The following is a 17406-nucleotide window of genomic DNA, read 5'->3' as shown; positions in this document are numbered from 1 at the left end:
AAGGGGAGGAAGAATGGAAGCCTGCTGACCCAATACATGTAACTTTGTGGACATTGCTAAATTTCTCCAGTTTGCCTCTTTGTATACATGTATAAATTTCTCAAGAATCTGCATAATGCTTCTCAAATAGAGGATGCACTATCCAAATATCTGAAGGCATTTTTTTTTTCACTTGGCATGAAATCTAGTGATGGTACTGATTTTAAATACCTTGTATTTTGCATGATTGTTTTGGTTACTGAATGACTTTTCTTTACAAAGGCCATGGAAGCCCTTGTTAACACACATTTCTAAAGGGAGTATACCTAGAAGTAAAATTCTGACCCATGTCGTATAAAAAGTCTTCAAATTTGGCTCAAATCACCCTCTTTAGATCTAAAGAGATCACATCAATTTATGCTCATACCAGTATTGGATAAGTGTTTCTGTTTTTCTATACATTAACTGTTCATGAAAATATCAGATTTTTTAAAAAATCTGTCAATTTTGTTATAAAACAATTCATTATATTAAAATGTTTTATTTCTCTAAGGTTGATCATATTTTCCATTTCCACATTTATTTCTGTGGTGTTATGGATAAATTGTTTAGATTTTTTGTCTGTTTTCTGATTCTTCCTATAAGTCTTTGATTTGTAATTATCTTGACCATTGATATTTTTACTTTGAATTATTATATTTTTCTTATTTAGTAATTTTCTCCATTTTTTAATTTAAACTTACTTGTTGTTTTTTCCTCCCATATTTATAATTCTTCCTATATAATTTATGAAAGTTCTTTTTATGTCTTTAAATATCTTAACTTACATTTAGTCTTTGAAGTGATTCAGTTCTAGTTCTTAGGTATTAATTTGTTTATACTCCCTGATGGTTGGTGTGTGTGTGTGTGTGTGTGTGTGTGTGTGTGTGTGTTATAATTTTCAACTTTGATGTAATTTGGTGGAGAGTGAAACACATTTACTCTGGTTTGAACATGTATTCAAAGTGCACTTAAGTTTTCCTCTTTTAAGACTCCAGAGGCCCCGATTGTTCTTTCATGTTTATTTCCCAGTCAGGATTTTCTCCCTATTTGAGCAATGAAAATCCAGACTTTACACCTGCATATGGCTATAGTCTATGTCCCACCTCTAATGATTCTTTTCTGGGGAGGGTTTCCAGCAGAGGACAAGTTTCTTTGCCAATTCCTGGTGCAATAGGGAGAACTTTTCTGGCCTCAGTTTCTAGTCACTATTTTACACAATTTCAACTATTTAGCATTTCCAAGATTATTCAGCAGACCATTATCCAAATTTCTTATCTATCCACTTTGGGGAATAGAAATAAAATGGGAAGGAATGTTCACTTTTTCATTTTTCAATATGATGATGATGATGATGATGATGATGATGAAGAAGAAGAAGAAGATGATGATGATACCAGGAATTGATACCAGGCCCTTCTTTATATTTAATTTAGAGACAGGGTCTCACTGAGTTGCTTAGGGTCTTGCTAAGATGCTGAAGCTAGGTTTGAAATCGCAATCCTCTTGGCTCAGCCTCCAGAGCTGCTGGGATTATTTTAGTTTATAAACCAGTCATCTTAAACAAGATACTAAAATTACTAATAACTTTAAAACAAGGGGTTCTGTAATATCCTTGGTTAGTGTCTTGATGGTTCTAGTAGTGAAAACTCTGTGAACCCGAACAGCAGGCAGTGCACTCCTTGTGTAGTCTGCAAAGTAGCACTTGGCTCTGGAGGCCTAGAGCTGGCTGAACCAGGATCCAGGCTCCAGAGCAGATGGTGGAGAGAGAAGAGCGGACAGCATCCCCAAGGTGTGCTGGAGGGGAGGACCTCGCCAAGCTGAACTTTACTGCAGCATTCCACGGGGGACGTCAGTGTTCAGCTCTTGTCCTCCATATTGTGTCAACCTTATGGCATTTTAAGGTTGTCGTCAAGAACCATGAAGTTCTGTGACATTTAAAACATTTATAGTAATTTCAGTTGTAGGTATAATAGATCCAATCCACAAACGACAGGAAAGGTACTTTGAAATTCCCTTACACTGCTAACACTAACCTCATTGTGGTATCCACATGTTCCTTTTTTAAACTTAATTTTCTTATTAGGCTTTCACAATCCAGTTTTGATTCCCCATAAAATAAAAAATAAGAATGCTTCCAATAAGTTTTCTTGAACCTAAGTTTTTAAAAATTTACTTTGTACTCAGAGATTCTTTCTGCACATGTGAAACATATTCATATTAACAATATATTTTATCATTTTACTGAATTTCAATGTATTAATAGATCCATGGGAAAAAATGTGTGCTTTCCACATACTGATTAAATATTACTTCAGAGTACATTATTTCCCTTCAGGGTAAAATAAAGTTTGTTAGCTTCTGTGTTTTTTACTTAACTTTTTACCCATTTATATCTGGCATTTTAGTCAGCACTTAGTTCTAGGCAAATAATGTTACACTGAAAAATCCATTAACCTTTTCTGTGGGGGAATCATTTTCTTGTACATTAAATTGCCTAATTAGCTGATCCTTTGGAAAACTGATTCTGAGCTTGATTCCCAAAAGCTTAACCAAAATGTTTCTACCTTTAAAATAAAGTACTTTCAGATTGCTTCATAAAGAACCAGAATCAAATTACTATTTTTTAGACCAATAATGAGACTGCCTTCTCGGGAGATAATCAACTCATCAAGACAAATTTTTATTACATTGTATTGGTATTTACTTGCTGCATGCCCACCCAGATCCCACAGGTAAGTAGAAAACAAACAAACAAACAAACACTTTTCACAGGGGCTACCAGAATGTGCTCTTGCTTTCCTTACAAATGGAGTGCCATCAAACAATCTTGGGACTCCAAAGTACGACTTTGTCAAATCAGCTTCCTATACCAATAGGGAATATATAGACTTCCCAAAGAATAGTTGAGAGGCTACTTTCATTTTTCCTTCTACTTGATATGCAGTCCATAATAACAGGTATTTTATGATTTTCTGTTTTGTTCTAAGTCATAGGAGAGATGGAACCTGTCCTGACCAGGTGCCCAGAGCATAAACATCACAATAATGGGTAGGGATGGCTGTTGGCAGACAGGGATAAGAAACGAAGAATTATGAACAGATGTGAGTTGGTAATGAAATATTTTAGAATATTCTCAGCTTTGATTTTTGGCCATTTGAATAAAATGCCCTTATAATAGGGGAAAGAAAAAGTGGAAATTTCCTACTTAAAATATGAACAGATGCTACAAATCCTCTGGATCTGTTGTTGCTTTCTTTATGACTCTTATCTATTTGTCCTTCTTTGTGAGTTATGAACTTTTTAGAAATCAAAGTTACAGGAGAAGAGATGAAAATTATACAATGCCCCTGCACATTTTTATTCTGTGTCAACACAAAACTAAGTTGTCCTTTATTCCGCAAACAGTTTGTATGCACACTGATTTGAGAGTGAAATTAGATTATTCTTCACTTTATTTGGGGCTTTCAATATAATTTTGATGACTAACCTTAAAATAAAGTCAAAGAATTTTCTTTAAAAAATTAGAAAGCAAATATATGTCTCATTAATTTTTAAAATATTAAAGTGTACCTATTTTGCAATAAACTGTTTCCACCAAACATAAAAGAAAATCTCTAGCAGAGCATGGTGGTGCACACCTATAATCCCAGCAACTCACTCCTGAGGCAGGAGGATCACAACTTCAATGACAGCCTTAGCAACCTTGAGCACGTTGCCTACAACTCAGTGAGACCCTGTCTCTAAATAAAATTCGAAATAGGGCTAGGGATGTGGTTAAGTGGTCAAGTGCCCCTGAGTTCAATTCATGGTACAAAAAAAGAAAACGATAGACAAGACAAGAAAATCTCAAACCAATCAGTCCCTATATTTTTTCGTAATAGAGTGGATCAATGTGGAGAATTTACTTAACTAAACATTGTTCCAGCTGTGCACCATGGCACATGTCATTTATCCCAGTGGCTCCTGAGGCTGTGGCTAGAGGACCATGAGTTCAAAGCCAAACTCAGCAACTTAGCAAAACCCTAAGCAACTTAGAAAGACTTGTCTCAAAATAAAATATAAAAAAGTGCTGGGGATGTGGTTTAGTGGTTAAGTGCTCCTGGGTTCAATCTCTGGTACCAAAACAAACAAACAAAATATCATAATTGTTAGATGGGTTGTAAAGGAGGGATAAAAGAGATAAAGATGGAAATGGAGATAGAAGGGGAGAAGGAATGAAGAACATCATGAGCACAGGAAAAATATTTGGGTCTTTTAGAAAAAAAATTTAAAAGTTACAGATAAAAATGATTTTTATTGCAATTGGATAATGGTGCTAGGTGTGGTTTAAAGGTCAATTTTATCAAGGTCATTGTTCATGCCAGGTTTTGTGCTATGTACTGAAAATACAGAGCAAAGTGAGGTTTAACTGAAACATATACCCACATACTCATGTATATAAAATTTATATATATATATATATATGTATATAAAATATGAATAAAATGAATACTATATAAATGAAATACTACTAAAATATAATAATAGAGAAAAACAACAACCAAAATAAATAGAAACAAACCCTTGGGCTATAAACATTATTAAAAGATAAAATAATCAGGGGAGAGAATAAGTGATTAATTTTGTGCCTGGGAGAATCAAGGGAGCCATCACAGAAGTGACAGGTTAGCCATTTGGAAGAATAAAGAAGGGTTTTTTTTTTCTTTTTTGTAAAAGTGAGTGGGGAAAGGCATCTGAGAGTGAATACTAATATAAAAGAGGACAAAACCAGATTTGCATGTTTGAAGAGTTATTGTAACTTCTTGTAGAGGAAATGGCTAAAGGGGGTCATCTTTCCATCTGGAGACTAGAAGCAGCAGAGTGCAGAAATCGAGAGGGAAGTTAGCCCCCAACATGAGGGAGATGGAAGAAACTAAAATGATTTCCATGTGTCTAGCCGGGTGAAACTTAGTGTCACCAAAACAGAAAAGGAATACAGGAAAAATTAATCTTTTTTTTTTTTTTTTGCAAAGAGAAATAATTTCATATTAAGGTAGTTTTAGAGTGTTTTTGGACATATCCTGTAAATTACAAGACATACGGATAAGTCTGAGTTGGAGTGGGATGATTAAAGAAGACAGGAAAATTAGTTTTGCAAATTACAACTGCTTGGAGAGCTTTAAATTAAGAACGAAAGGGTACTGGTGGGATCTTGAGAAATGGCACATTATTCATATGGTGAATAACTATCTTTCATTCATTGTCATAAGAATAACTTGAGGAATGTCAATGCAGAAAATTGATTTACAAAAAATTGTTTTGTTCGTAAGTGTCTGTAAACATCTCAACTTCAAAATTACAAAAAAAAAAACATGAACATGATTTAGGTATGAGATTAAGTACATGGCCATGAACTTCAAAGATTTCAGAAAGGAGTGGGTTAGGTGCACATTTTAAACATAAAGAATGAGATGTGAAGATGTGGCAAGAGTGTGAAGCCTGGGAACTCCTGGATGGACTTGGCATGAATGGAGGAGGGCCTGGTGTGTATAGAAGTACTGGAGCTGGTGATCAAACAGCTTTTATTGACATCGGATAGGTCCTTAGAGAAAAAATTTACTGTAGTGGAGGACAACGGAGATCATGGAAGCATTCATAGCAGGCGGTTTACTAGGCAAGAGGCAGAACACTGAAAGTGGTGAAGCCTGACAAATTGGCTGAGTCAGATAATAATCAAGAGCTTTGCCTTTTGCCTTTCTCATTAAATAGTTTGAATTTTCCTCTGCAGTCCTTAGGGAATTATGGCAAGTATAACCAAGGGGGTCCCATGATTATTTTTATTTTTATTGATTTTTTGTTGTTGTTGTTTGCATGTGAGACATTGCCCTGTGGCAGTCTGGATACAGTATTGGAAAGTATTATTCCCTAAAGATAGGGAAACATACACACACACACATGAAATATTTCACACATATGCAGTAGGGGAAATAAACAAAAACCTTTGCTTCTGACCATTTTTTTTGGCGTTCATTTTTGAACCCCCCCCCCAAAGTAGCTTTAAATTTAATAGTTACATATTCTGAGCTGTTAACTCAAGTATTTTTCTTCCACTGTCTTGTACTGTTGTTTTTTTTCTTTTTCTTTTTTTTTGGTGGTGGTGTGGTGGGTATCGGGGATTGAACTCAGGCCATGGATTGAACTCAGGGGCACTTGAGCACTGACCCACATACCCAGCCCTATTTTGTATTTTATTTAGAGACAGGGTGTCACTGAGTTGCTAGCACCTTGCTTTTGTTGTGTCTGACTTTCAACTCTCAATCCTCCTGCCTCAAGCTCCCAAGTTGCTGGTATTACAGGCATCCACTAGCATGCTGGGCTCTTCTTCTGTTTTCTAGTGTGCTATGAAACCAGAAGCTAATATAGTCCCAGATTTACCTTCATTTAACTACTTGGTAGGGTGAGAGCATGATACCATAATGAACCTGACACTTGGGCACCATTCTTTATTGTGACTTTTCATTCTGTTTCAGCTATTCTTTTTAAGCTAATAAAGAGACTGTTTTTTTCATTCAGCATTCATTAAATCATGTTGGCCATTTTACTCTAAGATGGAGCCTGTGCTAGGCACGTTTTGTCAACTTATGAACTCTGATTATTTGGAAGTTGGAAGGAAAGTGTTTATAATTCCAGCAAACATATTTATTGGGAACACTGGTGGGGTAAGAGGGAACACTGAAAAAAATACAGCATTAGTGTGCTTTTTTTTTAAATAGCTTTGTTTTATGGAGGTGAAAGAAAGAGAAAGAGAAAGCATCTGGGATGAAAACACAGAATGCATAACTGTGTCATACCACCTATTTGTTCATTTGTCTCTCAACAGATCAGGAGCTCCTGGAGTGTTAAACTTAGATTTTGCTGCTGTTTTTTTTTTTTTTTTTTTTTTTGGTACTAGGGATTGAACTCAGCAGCACTCAATCACTGAGCCACATCCCCAGCCCTATTTTGTGTTTTATTTAGAGACAGTGTCTCACTGAGTTGATTAGCACCTCACTGTTACTGAGGCTGGCTTTGAACTTGCCCCCCTCTTGACTCAACCCTCTGGATGCACTGGGATTACAGGGGAGTGCCACCTTTCAGGCTAGATTTGCTTCTTTTATACTCAGTGACTTAGCATGGCATTTTAAACATGTTGGCATGCCTACTACCTGTCAAAATTATGAAACATGAATCTTTACTGAAAGATTAGGATTTCTCATTCATAGTTTAACCTTGCTAGATTTGTATCAAAAACTATATTTTGTGGTTAAGCACTGTAATTTTTTAAAAGATGCATTTATTGAATGGTACAATTCATTTTGGTTCCAGATGACTGTATTAGCAAATTAATACTTTTCAAAGATGTATAAAACCATTTTTAGGAGTCCATTACTCTACACACAATGTGAATTATCTCAGTGTATGTGGACCCTTACCCATTCTAACACAATGAACCTTCTACTACATCTTAACAGGTTCCTCTGTGATGCTTTCATTAATTAGCAAGATTTTAGAGAGGTCATCTAAACCTGGCCAGATTGCCAGGAAAATGCTTATGAAGTGAGAAACTAAAATTTTATTTTCGCATTCAAAGTAAGGAAGTATGCAAAGATCTATGAAGTAAATTCTGGTGTCATAGCTCCCTATATGTTGAAAGGCTATCCTTTTAGAGTTAATGGCTGCTACATCTCTATATACAGTTGTAGAAAGTAGATGGAGTTAGGAAAGGAAAAGCATTAAAGAAAACCTCTGTTTATTGGAACCATAATGAGAAATAATCAGTGACCTTAATGAAAACCTGTGAAAATTTAAAATAAAACCACAGCTTTTAAAGGGTTTTACTAAGTGTTTTCTTTTTCCTCAAATGGCATAACCCACAGATCCCAAAAGGAGGAAAACTCAAATGAAAGCCAACTAGTAGATTTTGGGAGGGGTTGTGTTTCAATTTTGGGATTATCTGCTTGGGAGAACTAAATTAAAAATGAAGAAGAAAACAAAATGAAGGACAACTCCATCAACACTCAGTGTGCCCCCGATGTGATAATATTCTGTGACTCTGCTACTTAAATAAGACAAAGTTCCCATCCTTAAAACTTTCTCACGTTAGTGCAGAAATAAACAAGTAATTGAGTAATTATATTACTAATGAGTGATAAAATGGAAATCTGTGAAAATTTATAGAGCAAACAGAGGAACAAGCCATCAACACTGAAACTAAATCAAACAAGTAGAGGAAAGGGGAATCACTGAACAGAATTTCCCTCAATACATCTGCTAGGTACTTTTATACAATATTTAATATTAACTAGATAAGACAAAAGAATAGCTGAAAAAGAAATATCTGTTTTATTTAAATTTCAAAATTAAAAATGCTTATTTTTCTACATAATCTGCATATCCTTAATTACATTATTTGGCTGTCAATAATTCAATATTTCCTTAGTAAGGTAGCATCTCGTTAGTATAATAAAAATGACATGTACCCTTATTTTTCAGTACTGGGGTTTGAACAGAGGACCTCATATATGCTAAGCAAGCACTGTACCACTGAGCCATATCCCAAACTCCATGTTTTTATTTTTCTGAAGCTTTTTTCTTTTTACAAATGAACCAAACTGAGTTTTTGTAAATTTTGCAAAATGGCATTTGTTGGCAATATTTTTTTTCTCACTCTCTCTCAAATTAAGTGTAACTATTATATTGAAAGAGCAGAATGAAATAATGTGTAGTTGATCATTGAAACATGGACTTATTTTAAAATGACAATTTGGTTACCTTTTTTAAATCTAACTCTGGAAAGATACACTTGAAATTAGAAACTGTTCCCAAAGACATTATAGAAACTGCTGACTCAGGATTCACTCTAGAAAGTGTGACATGTTTGTAAAGTAACAAACTTCTGGTTCATGGTTTTTAATATTAGTTCCAAATGTGGAAATTTGTCTAGATTGGAATTTGGGGCAGCAGTATGCAGAGGGGCCAGTAGGCTGATGGACAGCTCTGACCTTGATTTGGATTCCCTTGACTTCAGGCAAGTGATCTTATTCTATGAGCTCTGGTTATCTTCTCTCTAACTTGAGGAATGGGCCCAGGGATCCCTGAGATTCTTTCCTAGCAGAGGAAGATCTTAATATCTAAGAAAAGTTGGCATCAGGGAAAGAGCATTTGAAACTGACTTTAAAAGTGTTGCATAATTGCGTAGTTAATAATGGAGAAAGTTTTGGCTAGAATTTTTCCTAAAAATTTTAACAACTAGTTTAAAATTTATGTTTGTATTTTACTTATAAAATTTAGGTTGCTGTTCCACTAGAATGCTGTGCATTCTTAGAATAAAGAGATTGCACAATATTAGACTAAAAAATGAGTTGTGTTGCCTTTTAGGGCATCACCGCTGCAGGAGAATGCAAGGCCACAGCCATGATCCCTCATGTAATTTTCAGCACTTTCATAGAATTGGTTGGTTTTTGAATAATTATTGGAGGGCTTTGATCATTTTTCTAAGGTTTTCTCTGAATTCCTTGAAAATCACATATTCATCTAAAGCCCATCTAATCTCATCACTCCTATTTGTCATTTGTTTCCAGGTGTTTTAACCTGATCCTCATTTCTCCATGACCAAGCAGGGACTTGTCAGTGTTGTCAGTCCACTTACTCTAAGTCCATTTCCCAGTGTCCTTTGTATTTGTTAAGATTTTCAATTTGCATTTTTCCCCAATCAGTTTCCAGCAAATCTGACATACTTAGTAAAAGAAATAGGAGAGTAAGTCTGAGAGGAATTTTCAAGTGGAGGTCATTTTGTACACATGGTCTCTTCATTGGCAAGTATTTCTATGTGACATATATATGTATTTCTGTCTTGAACCCTCAAATATGCAGATTTATAAATGAAGAGTTGGATAGTGCATCCTGCTTCAACAGATTTCTCTGACCTGTTCTTTCTGTGCCTGTGACACTAGGAGTTCCACCCTGGATTAGGAAGATTCCTATCAAAGCAGGGCACAGGTGCAGGGAGGCATCAGCTTCTATCTACCCCACCACCCCTTCTTCCTGAAGCCTGATTCCTTGGCCTCTCCTGCTGCCCTGTGGTCTGTAGCCATCGGGACAAAGGCATAAGATGAAAGAGGACCAAAGTGAGGGGAAGGAGAAGCAGAAGAAGACAGGTTTATCAGTGGAAATAAATTCCATGCAAGTTATAAAATATAAGTCATATGTTTGCATGTAATGGAATCAGTAGAGTTAGGTTGTTGTGGGCATAATTATTGCATAATTATTGGAGGGATAAAGAGAGAGAGATTCAGACTGAAATTGGGTAGTTATATTGAACTAATGTGTGAAGGAACAGATGAGTGTGCTCTCTCTGCCCACTCTTGGGGAGGAAGCTGACTCGACTCTGTTATACAATTTGTTTGGGTGAAGGGTAGGACACATGGCATCTTACAGTCACCACAACTCTCCTATGAAAACATCTTTAATGCCTTCTTTCTTCTATGTCCACCCAGGGGAGCAGGTAGAAAAAGGCATGGTGAGTTTTCCCTTCATTTCTTGCCCTTAATTTATTGCATTTGCATTTTCAGTTATCTTTTTCTCTGCCTTACATCTAACCCCTGTGGACTTTGTTCCTGCCTTGCCAATCTGTGTTGGCCTATTGCTTCTGACCTTCTGGGTTAACACTAGCACTGTAGTCACGGTGTATTCAGGGTCAAATTCAACTTCATTAACTTAATTCTCAGTCCATGTGAGGAAATAAATTGATGTCCTCCAAGATTAAGCTGCTTTCCCATTGGTTGGAGGTCAGGCTGAAGCCAAAATGAATCAGTGTCCTTATTCCACAATTATCTTCTCAACATGCCTTGCAGAGTAGGGCTTTTTCAACTCTGTTTCCAAGGTAAAGAAGAAAGGGGAGAAAGAAGAGGATTGAGGGAAAAGATGAGGAAAAGAGAGGGACAAGCATTTAAAGGACAAAAGAGAAATACATTTTATTTTACAGAGTACATTTTAGAAACTCAAATAATGATTACAGCAGAACACTTCCATCTTTTGCATCACAACACTGAGCGTTTTCTAACCTTGGGGAAGGGCAGAGATGGATTGTACAAAATACATCATATCATTGCTTAAGCTATTATGTCATCTGGCAGCATAGATTCAGATTGACTCTTTTATTGTACCTTTAAGTAGAATGTTTGAAAATGGATTTAAAGGAGTTGTTATGAGATTTAAAAACTAAAATATAGCTATATAGCTACAAGAATGTTTTAAAAAATGAGGTGTCAAATGTATCTAAAATGGACAATCATGTAACAAGTCTGAATAGCTTGAAAGAATTATAGCTTGTTCAAATTATATATGAACAGGAAAGGTTGAATTCAGCTAAATAAGAGTCTTACTCAAGATGCTTTTATTAAACTTGCATTTTGCAAAAGCTGGCTGCTGATTATATTTTTATTTTCTCTGTAAAAACATTTCAAATACATTTTTAATTCCATATCTATGAAAAGACACGTTTTTAATTTGGGCATATCATTATATCAAATACTAAATATTTCTTCTTTGTTTGAAGTATTAGCCTGGTGAACTTTAGTTATTAGGGAAGTATTGATAGGGATGACTGTCAGGTTAAAGTTTAGAATAGAGTTTGGATTTTGAGATTGGTTCTGTCACTTTATTTGTGTTATACTAGGAAGCTTAATAGATTTTAAGTGTTTGATTATTAATTTATAAAATGTATTATAGTATATAGCAGTTCAAATAATTTATATTTTACCATGTTTAGCACAAAGTAGATGATTAATTTATGGTAACTTACATCATAACTTGATCAGTAGATTTTATAAAGGCTCAAATTTTTCATAACATTTTATTGAAACACTTTTCATGAGAAATTCTAAAAATATAAGACTTCTTAAAATAGAAACTAATAATATTTTAATATAAAACCTGGTAAAAAAAATTCTCTCTTTAAGGTCTATAATAGGAATAGGAAAAAAAATCTCTCTGTAAAGAGCCAGATAATATATTTTAGACTTTGTGGGTTATCCAGTTTCTCTTGAACTATACAACTCTGCCATTAGAGCATGAAATCAGTCATAGAAAATAGGTGAACAAAGGGCATGGCTGTGTTCCAATAAAACTTTATTTAAAAGACAGTGGGTCAGACTTGTAGACTTTCCTTTGTCAAGTCCTGTTGTAGATAGTCTGCTTTTTCTTCCCTTCACCCATTTGCCTTTTCAAATAAATGACTATGTGATGTTTTGGTTCTTAGAGATAAGGTATAGTTTTCTATGCCAAGACATGTGCTCTTCATATATTTGTCCTTAGAAAGAAAAAAAAATTGGGACTAATCCTGCATCACTGAAGAGTTTTCCTTCAGAAACAAAAATACTAAGAATGATAGAGAATAAGTGATTATTTATAGAATTTGAGCACACTCATATGGGAGTTGGCTAAATAGTCTGTGTGAGGCTGTTACTTCAGTGTTGGACTGAAGTCTGCCAATCATGAAGTGAAGGAGGAAACAGACAAGAAGGAGGAGAAAACAAAGACAAACCAGAACACAACAAAAGGTACTGGAAATCCACCTCTAGGTCTCCACGTTTAGTGAAACATGGGACTTCCAAAATTCAGCCCCTGCCTTATGCCTGGGTCACATAAGACAGATATCTGGCAGGTGCTAGAGAGGCTTCAGGCTTGGGACAGGGAAGCTTCTTGTTCTCCCTAGGCGAACATGGCTTCCTCTTCATTTCCTCTGCAGAGCTCACTTGAAGCCATTCATAACCCTGAGCTGTGTAGGAGAAAAATTCAGGGAATGTTTCCACACAGCTATACTGACAGAGTGCCACAAATTCTGTAGCTGAATTACAGGATCACCTGCCAAGGAATTCAGAGACAGTGTCAGTCAGTGTCATTCAAATTTAATCACGCTACCTTACTTCAGTTTCTGAGATAGCTGGAAGACAAATACTGCTGACTTCAGTATTTAAGAAACTCCAAAGAGCACCCACTTTCCCTCCTCCCTTACCCATCTGAATAATTGAAGGAAATTTGAGAAAAAAAGAGTGGTGATCATCAATGAGATTGCCCCACACCAGATTTCTCTCAGACTCTCTTGTCTGTCTTCCTCAGGCTGTCTCTTCTCATTGTTCATTCTCTCATATTCACTGATATCCTCAAAATGATTGTCTGGAAGCTTGTATTTCTTTATATTGAAGATAAGATTCTGCCTTCAAAGTATGAGAACCATCACCAGAAAGCAAAACATGTACATTACTTGAACACAGAGTCACTAGGTAGGGCCAGCAGATATAGTTCTGAATCTGAATCTAGATTTGAAAACTTTTGGAAGGATCTTCATAGTTTGCCTTAGTTTCCTTACACATTTCTTTTTTGCATTTATTGCCTACTTCTCATCTCTAAGAAGCTTTCCAGAAAACACATGCTTCCTACCTATGTCTTCATGAGTCTAAATACACTCAAACATGGGAACAATAATAGGAGTATCATGCATGACCTAGATGAAGCCACACAGTGATTATTGGTATTCAGCAACATAGTCTTTATTACTCTCCTATGGTTAGGAGAGCAATCCTCATGATAATAAAATAATGCAAACCAAACTCATTGTGAACATTTGTGTTGCATCCCCTAACTTCTACACAGCATGAAATAAAACTTGGCACAGATTTCCAAACCAACACATTATTTCCAAAATTTCCCCTGCTAGGTATAAACCCCATGAAATGAAAGAAGGAAGGGTCACACTCATTTTCCAAGACATGTTGATGCTAAATTCAAATTTTATTTGAGACTTAATAAATTGTGAATATATTCAGGACACAAAAAAACAAAGCATCTGAAGTTTTGTGAATAGGGTTAAGTAATATTTACAATGTCAAGATATACCTTAGACTTTCCAGTTTTTTCGTGGTGCCTAATGAGGCTACAAGTAAAGTAACATTGAAGATTTCCTACTTAAATGGGTGTATCATTGGACATAATTTCAGTAGGAAATTGGTCGTTGAAATGTACCCTAAACTACTACAAATGTATTACCTTTGTCAGGATGAATGATTCTTTTACATCAGGAGCGTACCATTAATATGATTTCTCTAATGCATCTAGAATGAACTCGGTATTCCATAAGGGTGGCAAGTTTCTTAAGAGACTTTGTTAATATGTTTGTGGGTAACTTAGGTCCAGGAGGAAAAACAAAACAGTTAAAGCCAAACATTTAGTGAAAGATATCTGTGGTTTATTATAGATAAAATATGATAAGTAAATACATACACACACACACACACACACACACACACACACACACACATAAACTCCAATACTAACCTGCAGTTTGAAGAAGAATTTAAGTAGTTAACAGTTTTGCCTTGTTTTCCCAATCATTTTGCCACAGTGTATCATAAAAACTCGAACGTCACTAGTATGTTTGAATTTCAGATGGCTGCATTTCTAATCAAATTTTGATCAATTGCACTGGTAATTATGTGTGTGAAAAGTATGTAAAAATATATATTATTTAAGAGTTACACATTTTAAAAATAGCATAATTCTAACCATATTATGTTTACTTTTCTATTTGTAGTATCTTCTAGTATCAATCTTCAGTTATTTACAATGTAAGATAATAAAGGACAAAGCATATGCTTACCTTAAGAACACAGCACAGTATTCCTACTGGTGGCACACATCTGTAATTCCAGCAGCTCCAGAGATTGAGGCAGTAGGAACATGAGTTTAAAGTCAGCCTCAGCAATTTAGAAAAGTCCTACGCAATTTTGCAAGATCTTGTCTCAAAAACTAAAAAGGACTGTGGATGTGGTCCATATTTAGTGCCCCTGGGTTCAGTCTCTTGTACCAGAACAAACAAGCAAACAAACAAAACAAAACTAAAAGCAAAAGCATCATAGCACAAGTTTTCCAAAATTGCATAGAAAAATCTCTTTTCTTAGTGTACAAATGAGATTAAGGAGTGACATGTATTAAAATAATGGCTGTTCTAGACTCAACCCCACTGAGTTCTTGTCCCTTAAGGTTCTAACACTTTGTTATTTATGGCTATGACCATGTACATTTCTCTGTGATTTTAGGCACAGAAAATGTTTTTCCTTGGTTCATCTTGATATAAGTAAGAGAAACTGATATTCCTCAACAATGTTTATCAAACTCCATGGGAGCAAAATAATAAAAATAATCTGATGGAAGCAAAATTTTAAAACTGCTTGTCTGAAACATTTCCATGCTTTAAATTGCTAATAGAAGCTGGGCACAGTGGTGCTCAACTGTAATCCCAGCAGTTTGGGAGAAACAGGAGAATCACAAGTTCAAGGCCAGTATCCTCAGCAATTTAGTGAGGCTCCTTCTCAAAACAAACAAACAAATAAATAAAAATAGATAAGTATGTGGCTTAGTATTAAATTGGCCTTGGCTTGAATCCCAGTACCTCTCCCCACCAAAAAATAAATAAATAAAACAATACAAAAAACAACTTAACAGAAGCAATGAACAAATTCTATTTACACCTAACTTAATCTTCCTTATCATAATTTAAAGACACAGTAATTCCAAAGGAACTAATACTTCTTTAAATTTATACTTCTTGGCTTTGTTCCAGGTAATACCTCTCTTGGGGGTCAGCTGAACTTTTGCAATAGGGACTAAGAAGCTCTTATGGCTTAAAAGCACTAATTTCACCAAAGCCTGCAGAAGTCCAGGGAGATAACTAAAAGCAGAATAAAATCTCAGCATCTTTGCCTTTGTTTTGTATCAGTCTCCTTTCTGCCTCAAACTTTGGGTCAGACTCTGGCTCAGCTGTGTACACAGACATGGTAAACATTTAAGGAGTGTCCATCTGACACTGGTAATCCTCCCCCTTCAAGGCTAAAGACATCAAGATAGGAGTAAATACAAAGGTCATAAAGCATGTGGAGATTGCCTTCATTTAGAAAGTGGGCCAGGTGGAGAGCAGAGTAGACATTCAGTTCCTACAGAGGGCAGCTTAGAAGTAGAGAGTTTTTAGGATCATCCTTTCAAAGATATGTAAAGTATCCTTTTCTCTAGGAAACTTGGCTTTTGTCTCTCAGCCCTAGATACTCACAGCAGCAACAACAAAACCTCCAAAAACCTAAAGGGTTACAGAATCACTTCCAACTATTGGAGGTGACCCAAAAGAGTTTTTAACTGTGACAGTCCAGCCGCTAAATGTGTTTCAAAATGCCAGGCTAAGATTTTTTTTGCCCCTATGAAGAAACAAGAAAAACAAGTTTAGAATGGGACCCAGAACAGGGAGGACTCTCCTGAGGAAACCGATGGAGCTGCCTTTTGAGGAAGTTCCTTAAGGGAGAAATAAGGCCCCAGCCTTTGCCTATGTTCCCTTAACTCTTGTCACCTCTGATGACAAAACCACATCAAGAAGGAAGCCAGGAAAGCTTTTAAAATTCTGACCTGAGGTAGGTGGAGAAAGACACTACTGACTCCATAAGACAACAGCATGGGATGATCTGAGGCAGAAGAGACCTCCAGATTCTCCATGATGGGATCCAGGGAGTCACTGATCACCTGGAGAGAAACCATCCACTCTCCTCTGCTGCTCTGAAGTTGGCACCTGAGCTCCTGTGTGCTGAGCGCCCCCTGCTGGCCCTGGGCACCCTGTAGGAGGTTAGTGTCTGGGCTCACACTGAATACCCCTCATATTGTCTCTGGCACAGTAATAGGTGGCTGTGTCAGGGAGCTCAGCTGGTGGGAGAACTGGTTCTTGGACGTGTCTCTGGACATGGACACTCCGCTCTTGAGGGATGGGCTGTAGTAAGTGCTACCATCATACCATATGCGTCCTATCCACTCTAGCCCCTTCCCTGGGGACTGACAAATCCAGTCCCAACAGTAACCACTGGTGATGGAGAATCCAGAGACAGCAAAGGTAAGGGACAGAGTCTGCGAGGGCTTCACCAGGCCAGGTTCTGACTCCTGCAGCTGAACCTGGCAGAGAACACCTGGGGACAAAGAGAGTCACACCCTGTCAGTCACTGGCAGTCACAACCTCCCCATGGACACAGGTCTGACACTGGGGACACTCACCTTGGGGAGCTGTGACCAGGCACAGGACAAGACCCAGCAGCCTCATCTTCTAGACTACACCTGCCTTCCCAGAGACCTCAGCCCTGTCTGAGCAGACAGCTGGGAGCTCCCACAGCCCAGAGGACATTTGAACCCAGAGCAGGAGGAGGGATTTGCATGTGAGTGAGGTTCTTCTGATATCTGGAGAGGCTGAGGTCAGGCTGCCCAGGTCCTCTGTGCTCCTGAGATGTGTCCCTGTCTTGAACCCAAGTGGAGCTTTACCTGTGAGAGGAGAGCAGGTGGTTT

General features: G+C 36.7%; 1 pseudogene; it reads right to left on the bottom strand.

Moving 5' to 3' along the window:
- Positions 1-16731: 16731 nt before the first annotated feature.
- Positions 16732-17167, bottom strand: LOC144251714 (immunoglobulin heavy variable 4-38-2 pseudogene; annotated as a pseudogene).
- Positions 17168-17406: the final 239 nt, after the last annotated feature.

The sequence above is a fragment of the Urocitellus parryii genome, unplaced genomic scaffold, assembly GCF_045843805.1.
Source record: "Urocitellus parryii isolate mUroPar1 unplaced genomic scaffold, mUroPar1.hap1 Scaffold_163, whole genome shotgun sequence".
Lineage (NCBI taxonomy): Eukaryota > Metazoa > Chordata > Mammalia > Rodentia > Sciuridae > Urocitellus > Urocitellus parryii.
This window is presented reverse-complemented; position numbering and strand designations above follow the sequence as displayed.